The 10487-nt window shown below is 38.5% G+C and overlaps 1 protein-coding gene across 5 annotated transcripts in view; it reads left to right on the forward strand.

Moving 5' to 3' along the window:
- The window catches only part of PLIN2 (perilipin 2), a 76342-nt gene that overhangs the window by 33863 nt on the left and 31992 nt on the right, over window positions 1–10487 (forward strand). The gene's annotated exons all lie outside the window — the stretch shown is intronic.

The following is a 10487-nucleotide window of genomic DNA, read 5'->3' on the forward strand; positions in this document are numbered from 1 at the left end:
GTGAAGCTGGATGTGTTGAGTTTGAGGTGCCTATTGAACATCCAGATGGAGTTGGTCTGTAGGCATGTATGGATCTGGAGCTCAGGAGAGAGTTCTGCACTGGACATCTCTGCAATGGATAGTAATTGTGCTTCTTCTTTACATACATCCTAATTCTTCTGATGAGATTAAATCTCCCTGGCATTCTCTTTTTGTCCAAGGATACTCAGTCAAGGATACACTTACCCATCTGTGTAACCTTGAGCAAGTTAAAAGAGCATCTCTGAACAACAATAACAAAAAAGAGCATCTCTGTTTCTCAATTTTTCTCATCTATAAAATGAGGATAAAGAAACTTGTATTACAGGATTGCTGTGAGGATTATAGGACTTAATATATGTTAAATGCTACATAATAGTGCATGGTACATAGCAAGCGCTCCATAAAGATTAGCCATGTTTCATAATTTTATGACACTTGTACTTTTCTTAGTAGCACTTGTCATAGTTGTTGGTGTATAATTACTAGATCATAAGCTCCATGAGGGTTTGGGTCTTGATCCCTGCAGGACCTGTAGCACTTGTAGATGGTAGATGCTCAATAAATACTTATTAGATGAATTAGTAAGTATACTTCTCAGGGTTGACATTGTACTGTTGTAAATTCTTTCCATCTTTAAGCTGCCTTTGATTTAACTCAGATCAACAGGTTGGAGAAGTGAGTTCACTGTGACTTGTTCTTTGCTCTGTGGTGTTATGTTCCTCACAACCCCATGATGGTACTCCTACACGAGGGGTCAGTAAGTATTTAGGGGTTCGTTGATTGAGTGATGTGGCTGATTTCCTGACCCAACTTGGTCTGTGGACAGATACAAGGCAAAGAGAAAAATTGGGGAAGTAACTCTTAGGTTACATTGTGGTTTCTCTCTTTTTTTTTTTTTTTTTTTTGTTCTTTTTCTAATGAAAGTACTGGGAATTGAACCAAGTCCCTCACCCATGCTCAGCATGTGCTCTGCCAGCTGAGCCATACCCCCACCTCTTAGGTTACAAAGGTCAAATTTTCACTTGGATTTGTTGAAATACAGCCTGGCTTCCACAGGCACTCGCCTATTTTTGTCCACTACTGGTCTGAAAAATCGGATACCTCAAGGCTAAGGGCCTAATGGCCAATAACCGACTACTTCATTATTTCAAATATTACAGATAGCACTCAATTCCATACATGCCCATATTGTGAATTAGTAGCTGTGAGTGTAACGAAAAGTGTTTGTCTTTTTCATCTTGTGTTTTGCAAACGGATGGGCAAATGTTCACTATTCTTCTCTTTGTTGTACCAAAATCATAGCGCTATCAGAGCACCAATAACTCACTAGCTATGTAGCTTTGGGTAAATCATTTCTCTCTGGAAGTTAATTTCCTCATTGATAAAATGAGGAGCTTGAATTCTGGCCTAAGTTCTCTTCCAATTCTATGACTTTTTTTTTCCCCCTAAATCATTCAATGCACCAGATCAAAGAAATTGATTTTTGTTCAGTTTCCCCCTCTATTCACAGGGAGAAAATAAAACTGTCTTTCCATAAATCTGGAGGTAAACTGTTTTTTTTAATTGTTCGTATGTGACTACAAGGGACTTTTCCTTGAAAATACAATACTGAAAACACAGACTTCTTTATTCTATTTGGCCATTAGATGTCGCTCTAAATCCAGGAAGTGTAAGAAACCAGCCATGCATTATAAAGCTCCTGCTTGGTCCTCCGGGGCCTGAGCCTTCCCATGGAATCTGTGGTTTGCTTAGTCATGTATTGGTGTTTGTGTGTCACTGTCTTGCCCTGTATAGCCAAAAACCCCCTCAGCCATCCAGAAAATGTGTTCTGCAGATGTCCTTATTTTGCCAAGTAAGTCAACAAACAGTAGTGGAGCACTTGGCTGACAGACATACCAGGATCAACGCACCCCACGCAGAATTCCCACTCAAGGTCTTGATTGAATCCAGCTCCTCCGTGGAGCCTTATCTGACCCTCTTTCTAACCCAGAGCACTGAAGAAAAATCTGTCGTGTTACCTTTATATTGTGTTTGTTTACAAACATCTCCCCCAATTCTAAAAAGGATTCCAAATCACCTTCATAATAAAAGAAATGTACTCTAAAACTACAAGGAAAAGCCATTTTCACATAGACTGGCAAATATCCACAAATCTGATAGTATATTTGGTTCAGGGTCTAACAGGCATTCTCATTCATTCTGAGTGGAACTGCACACTTGCTCATGCTTTCTGGAAGACAGTTTGGCGATCTGTCAAAATTTGAAACACGGCAGTTCTTCTAGACATTTTCCCCCAAAGATATATAGCACTTGCACACGTGCACAAACATCTGTGTAAGGAGATATTCACTGCGCAATTGTTTGTGGTAGCCAAAGACTGGAAGTGACCTCAATGTTCATGAACAGGCACTGGTTAAATTGTACATCTCACAGTGAATTACTATGCAGCTGTTAAAAGAAAGAAGTACATTTGGAGGTACCAATACAAAATTGTCTGCAAAATATATTACTAGAAAATTGCTAGGTACAGAAAAGTGAAGGAAGTTGTAACAGTTAATGTTGACTGTGCACTTTAAAATGGAGTTTCTCGTTTAATCTTTATAAGAAACCTCAGAGGTAGGCGCTTAACCACCATGTCACAGGCAGAGAGATGTTAAATCATTTGTCCAAATTCAAGCTGTTGCTTGGAAGAACTGTTATTTAAACCCACATAGTCTGGATTTCAGGGCTTTTGCTCTTTTTTTTTAATATATATTTTTATTGAAGTACAGTCAGTTTACAATGTTGTTATCAATTTCAGGTGTACAGCATAATGCTTCAGTCATATAGGAACATACATATATTCTTTTTCATACTTTTTTCACCATAGGTTACTGCAAGATATTGAATATAGTTCCCTGTGCTATATACAGTATAAGCTTATTGTTTATTTTATATAAGCATCTGCAAATCTTGAACTCCCAATTTATAGATTGCAGGGCCCTTGCTCTTAATCCCTGCAACACATTTACTTGTAGTAGTGCAGGGGATACACAGATGCCGTGAAAGTCAGGGTGATGTATATGCGCCACATGGATTCATGACATCATGGCAACAGTGGCCACATCTGGCAGGAGAACTGAGGCCAATGGATCAAGGGTGGAAGGGATTTTTTTTTCCATTCTACACAAGTGGTTCTCAGCCTTGGATGCATATTAGAATTACCTGGAGAACTTTTTAAAAAGCAAGGTTACCAGGGTCTGTCTTAGGTCAACTAAGTGAGAAACTCTGGGAGAAGGGCCAAAGCACTGGCATTGTTTTCAAAGCTTCCCACCTGATTCTAATGTGAAGTTGGCATTAAGAACTACTTTTTAAACCCTCTTGTACCATTTGACTTTTTTTTTTTTTTAACAATAGCAAGTATTACTTTAAAAAGAATCTCCGAAAGGAGCACTGTGTCTTCTGACACGGATCTCTGGAGAGCATAGTTTCCTGCTTGACACATTGCTTTATTGTGTGAAAAATTCTCTCTCTAAAAGTTGACATATTAGACTGGTTAATTTAGCAAAAACAAAACACATCGTTTTTACCAAAAATCCTTAATATGTATACTTCAATTGACAAATTACCTATGACCTGATATAATCTTTAAGTGAGTTTATTCTATTTCCTTTTAATAATATAAGAAGCTTTCTGGCCTAACATGACCTTAAAACACTGTAAATTTGTCAGCTGTATCTGTTTCTTGGTAAAATAGCGACCAACACAATTATTTAAGTATACACTTTCACACGAAATCATCTTTGTAATCCCAGAGTACAAAAGGGCTGATACTCCGTAACTCTGAGAAGTTAGCAATTTACATAGAAAACACGTTCAGAAATGATTTGAGTTCATCAGTCACAATTCTGTTCTCTGTTTCATTGACATATAATAACTACAGGTGGGCTTTCCAGAAAACTCCAGTGAAAGCTTTACTAGGGGTAAAGTAGGACACTGACACCCAGGAGAAGGGAAGCTCATGCCAGGTCAGTGATTAATAGGTCCTAGGTTGATAAGCTGATAAGATCTGGGATGAGGCAGAGTAACAGTGGCATCACTCTTGACAGACTTGAGTAGGGGAAAGGGAATGCTGGCCTGAGGGAGGAGGAGTGGTGCCGAGTGTGACAGCTGGCCAGTGGGTGATCAACTTAGACTGCCCAAGGCCTGCCTGTGGTCCCTCTGCCCCCACAGTGGGTGACCATGAGCATTATTTTGGCATCCTCTGTCATATTTCTTTCTCCCCTTGGAAAAAAAATGTCCTGGCTTTCACCACCTCTGATACCCTTCGTTCTTGAGGAGTGCTTTAAAATCGTTTTTAATTGATTGTGCATTTCACAACCTGCACAGGGGAACTGAGGCACAGTCAGAGACTTTCCCACACCACCTTTCAGTATAGAACCTCGAGTGTTACCCTGGTTTCATAGTGAACTTTGGTTTCATCCGATGAAGACTGAATTTCAGCATTGCAGTTTTTATTTAGCCACCTGTGGATTACTTAACCCACTTAATATTTGCTCTCATTTTTACACCTTAAAAAAGCCCTCCGGTAAAAGGCTCTCATTTGCTTCTCACACAGTTATTGCCAGAAAACAAGAAACCCAGTCACATCCTGAATATTCCTTGCTGCCTCAACAACAGACCTAAATCAATAGCAGGCTAAAATAGAATTATGGAAAAAATGTAAATTTAGCCCAGAATACCTATAACCAATTTATTTTATACATTGTCAGAGCAGCTAGACATTTATTTAACAAACAGTTATTGAGTACCTGGCCTTTCCTTTCATTTTCCTCCTGATTTATAGTTAATAAACATATTTGGATACTCTGCACCCTTTGTGCCAGGCACTACTGTTGGCACTAATACATCACTTTGTTTACGCGTTCATTTCAGCGGCTTCTACCTGTATTCCCCGCCTAAAAACTGCCTTTTTCCTTCTTGTGGCTCACGTTTTGCTTCTGACTCCTACTCCTTTTCTCTGTTATTTACTCTGCTGCCATTGCTTTTCTCTCTGGTTTACCACTCTGTCCTTGGAAAACTTTCTATTTTTTCTGTGATCCTCTCTTTCCTCCCCATCTTTTTCCTTTTAGCCTGTCCTCCCTGTATGTTAATCAATATGAAGAACATTGAGAGGAAACTCACAAATAGGTTTCCTTAAAATACTTTTAAGTTCTGATTACCACCAACAATGTGGGAGTCTTTGGTGCTTCACATCCTCACCATTAAAAAGATTTTAGCTACTCTGGTGGGTGTGCTATCTCATTTGGTTTTCGGTGGCACTTCCCCAGTCACGAAGGATGCTGTGCTGCTGGCCCCTCACTTATCTTCTATGGTGAAGTGTCTATTCAACTCTTTTGCCCATCTTTTTCAAAGAGCTATTTGTCTTTTTTATTATTGAGTTGTAGGAATTCCTTGTATATCCTATATCAGACCAATTTTTCTTTTGTGGTCATTGCTTTTTGTGTCCTATCTAAGAAACCTTCCCCTAATCCCAAGTCATGCAGACATTTTCATGTTTCCTCTAAAAGCTTTATGATTTTAGCTTTTGTATTTAGGCTTGTGATCAGTCTCAAAATAAGTTTTGTGTATGTTGTGAGCTAAGGGTTAGGATTCATTTTTCCCACGAGAATATTCAGTTACTTCAGCATACTTTATTGAAATGACTTTACTTCTTGGATGGTTTTGGTGCCTTTCTTGAAAATCAAGGGCCATATAAGGATGGGTGGTTTGCATTTTAAATTTCTTTTGTTATTGATTTTTCATTTTATCTTGTTGTGATTTGAGGATCTGGTTTATATAATATTGATTTTTTATTTTTGGCCACCTTCTTTGGCTTAGTACATTGTCAGTTTTATTAAATGATCTTCCTGTGCTTGAAAAATAGGCTTTTTCTCTAATTGTTGGTTGCAGAGTTCTATACAATCCTTTGAGGAAGTGTTTTGTGTTGTACAAATTTTATACTCTTAAAAAATTTTGTTTTGGCTTGAGTTCTCATTTTTTGAGATGTACATGACAATATTCTAGCTTGGCATGCTTGTGGGATGGAAGGGAGGCCAGTGTGTGGCTCAAACAGTAAGGAGAAGAGTAGGAGTTTTGATCAAAGAAGCAGTGGGGCCAGATCATGTCAAAGTCTTTGGATTTTATTATGAGTGAGTTGAGCCAACTTTGAAGAGTTGTGAGCAGAGAATCACACTGATGCTGTGTTGAGCATAGAATAGGAGGGTGTGGGTTAAGTGTTCCATAAGACACTGGTTAAGTGACTGTTGTAGATGGCCAGGCAAGATAAGATGATGGTTTGGACGAGGGTGGTGTAGAAGAAAGAGGTGAAAGGGGTCTGGATTCTGGAAGTATTTTGAAGATAATGCCAACCGATTTTGTTAATAGTTTAAATGTGGATTGTGAGAAAAAGAGAGGATTCAAGGATGACTCCAAGACTTTTGGCCTGAACTGTTAGAAGAGTGGAATTACTAAGTGCTGGGGGAGGGAAGTGTATGTGTATTTCCTTACAGGCATAGCCACTGTCCTCTGTTTCTTCGCCACCTCTCGGTAGTGCCTTCATGAGCAGAATCCTAAGAAATATAACAGGGGTAATAGCTAATATACTCCTAGTACTTATGTGCCAGGCATGTTACCACTAACAGAAAGTTAAATTAAGTCATTAATATACATTTATATTTCATCATTTAATCCTTACACAAACCTAGGTGACAGGTTCTGTTGTTACCCCATTTATACACAGGAACAGTAAGCCCTATAGAAGTTAAAAAACTTATTCGAGGTTGTATAACTAGTAAAAAGGAAAACTGGGATTTTTTTTTCTTTTTTGTTAAGTTTTCTCCAGATGTAGCATGTCACTTTTTAAAAACCATTGTTTTAATTTTTGAACATGTGACAGAATCACATAGTTTATAATTGAAAAAAACAAATTTCTCTTCCAACCTTTTTCTCAATCATCCACCTCCCCTCCCATATGCAATTAGTCTTAGTTACTTCAATATTCTTCCAGAGATATTTTATTTCATATGCAGGCAGATATAAAATAAAATATTTTCCCCCTTTTTTTTCTTCACAAGGGTAACATACCTTATATGCTGTTCAGTACCATATTTTTCCACCTGGGTAACTTTCCACATGCTTATTGCCCTAACTTATTTAATTAGTCCCATATTAGTAGACACTTAGTATGTTTTTAGTCATTTGTTATCATAAACAGTGCTGCAATGAATTAACTTGTTCATATGCCATTTGCAAAGGTAAAAGCTGGTATTATAAGTGAGCTCTGTCTGATTTATTTATTTTTAAGTTTTGGTAAATATTACAATGTTTTGGGGTTTTTTTGCCTTTCAGATTTTATTTTATTTTTTTAATACCTTTATTGTGGTATGATTCCTATGTAGTGAACTACACATATTTCAGATGTACAATTTGATGAATTTTGATAGATGTATACACCCATTAAACCACCACCACAATCAAAATAGCTAAGACTTCCATCATTCCCCAAGAAGTGCAAATTTCAAATTCCATATTTATCCCTTCCCACCCTCTTTACTCACTGGAAACCGTAAGTTTGTTCTCTGTGTCTGTAAGTTTGTTTCTCTTTTGTAGATAAGTTCATTTGTGTCCTTTTTTAAAGTTTCTACACATAAGCGATACCATATGGTATTTTTCTTTCTCTTTCTGGCTTACTTCACTTAGAATGATGATCTCCAGGCCCATCCACGTTGCTGCATGTCTGACTTTAAAGCTACTTAACTTCTACATCGCATTGCCTCCTCACATCATTGATTGATTTGAAAGGATGATTCTCCTTAACCCCTTTACCCCGTGACTCTTGGCTCCTAGCCCGAGGTGTAGCCATTCCTGAATACCTCTTAGGTTCATAAACACTCCATCTCCTCACTTCCGTCTTCCACACTCGCATGACCCTGATGACAGAGTCTGAAAAAAGGGAAAAATAAACTCAGAGCACCTAAGAAAGTTTTTCTTTGCTTGTTGGTTTAAGGTAAATGTACTTCGGGAAGTAACCCAGAGGTGAAAGTGTCTGGGGCAAATGGAAAAGCTTTTCTAAAATGAGCTGATGATCTGACTCCTGCAAAGGCTGACTGCACACCAGTGTCTAGAGCAGTATTTCACCACATCCTGTGTGACACCTAGCACTCATCGTTTTTGTCTTCCACAACTTTTCATTATGCGTAGAACGAACTTTGTCCTAGATTTGAGTCATTTCCTGTTAAACTTAACATCCACTCTGTGGTGCTAATAGCTTCACTGGTAGTATGATAAGCTGAACGAATAGCTTAGCAGCTCTATCTAGTTCTGAAATTTGGTCTAGTTTTGTATTGCCATGACACATACTCCTCTGTGAACTTTCACCTAGATACGTGATTCCCTGAAATTATTATTAGTATTGCAGATGGGCCTAATAATTCTTTTTAATACATTGATATTTGAAATATCTCAATACATCATAAATGTTGGCACATACATTTAAAATTAAAACCGCTCTTTCATCTCAGCCATAGAAAACAGCATGGCCTCTTTTTCCATCCTGTGGTGTAGTGATAATTTATACTTATTGAATCCTTACTGCATGCTAGGTATTACTGTAAGCCCTTTGGGTTACTCATTTACTTAACTTTAGGGTTACTCATAAGAGGTGGGTTCTATTATTATTATTATCTCCATTGTATGCGCTAGGAAACTGAAGCACAGAGAAACTAATTAATTTGCTTAAAGTAATACTCGACAGCTATTTAATAGGGAAACTGGGCTTTAGACCCCCAGCAGTCTGGCTTTGGAGCCTGTGCTGTTAACCAGCAGGCTATGAACTTGTTAGGACACAAAGCTCTCCATCTATCTTACTGCTACAGCCATTGCTACCTGCCCTCTTTATCGTTCTGTCCTCCTTATCACCATCCCTACCTCCACCATCTTAGCCCAACACTGGCAAAGCTGAGTTGGGGAACCAGCTGTTAGAACACAGTAACCTGATTGCATGATGTAAAAGAAAGCCGTGATTCTCTGATTGGGAAATTGGTAATGTTACCAGTGGCTCTGTAATAGCTGAGAATGTTTCAATGAGTCCTTATGTAGAGGTCAAAATATTGACAAGGAAAGTCAGTCTTTGTCCTGGGATAGGTTTATATTCCAAGCTGGGCCCAGGAATCACCCATGATCCTAATATGAGGTAGGTATAGACCAGCTTTAGACTGAAGGACATTTGTTTTCCCACCCCTGGCTTCCTAGAGATTCAGACTTCTTCAGTGTTTCCATGGGAGCAGACAAAACTAGCTTTCTCTTCTTTTCAAAATAGCTGTCCTTCCTGAATATTTCTTGACTCCTCCTCCATCGATCTCTCACCAATCCATCCTCCACACTGCTGTCAGAAACCACATAATCCCAGTGTAAACTCCTCTTAAATTCTCCCCAGCATCACTTTCAGAATAAAGTTTAAACTCCTGAGCTCATCACACCAAGCCTGAATGACCTGGTCTCTGCCTCTTTGGCTGCCACTCCCTCACGTACACCTTTCACTTCACTTCCTGCTACAGCTGTGGCAGTTCCCCTTTGTTCTAGCCCAGCCCCTTAGCCTGCTTTTCAAGGATCTCTTAGACCTACCTTTCAATCCAAGTTTCCCACCATCTTCCAATATACCTACTGTCGCAGCCTGACTAGGCTAAGCCTGCCCAAGAATACCAAGCACCTCACCGATGTGGTTCCCTTCGCTATCATTTGTTCTTGAAGATCCTGCTTCAGCGCCACCTCTTTTATGAGAGCTTCCTCACAACCACCTCCCATCCCACTCCCAGACTAAGTGTTAACCAAATCACTATGCTGTGCCCCAGAAACTAATACAATATCGTAAGTCAACTATACTTTGATTTAAAAAAAAAGTTAAACAAAATGAGAGAAGAAATTTACCATATGCTTCCAGACATCTGATAAACATATTATGTACATTTCTTCTTAGAGAGGAGTTTTCATTTTAAGAATAAATATTAATTTATTTTTATATACAGTGGAATAAAGACAGTCTCTTCAGCAAATGGTGTTGGGTAAACTGGACAGTAGCATGTAAATCAGTGAAGCTAGAACACTCCCTTACACCATACACAAAAATCAACTCAAAATGGATCAAAAACTTAAACATAAGACAAGATACAATAAACCTCCTAGAAGAAAATATAGGCAAAACATTATCTGACATACATCTCAGAAATGTTCTCCTAGGGCAGTCTACCCAAGCAATAGAAATAAAAGCAAGAATAAACAAATGGGACCTAAAGAAACTTTCAAGCTTCCACACAGCAAAGGAAACCATAAGTTAAACAAAACGACAACCTACGGAATGGGAGAAAATTTTTGCAAATGAAACCGACAAAAGCTTGATCTCCAGAATATATAAGCAGCTCATACGACATAATGAGAAAAAAACAAACAAC

Source organism: Camelus bactrianus, chromosome 4 (assembly GCF_048773025.1).
Source record: "Camelus bactrianus isolate YW-2024 breed Bactrian camel chromosome 4, ASM4877302v1, whole genome shotgun sequence".
Taxonomy (NCBI): domain Eukaryota; kingdom Metazoa; phylum Chordata; class Mammalia; order Artiodactyla; family Camelidae; genus Camelus; species Camelus bactrianus.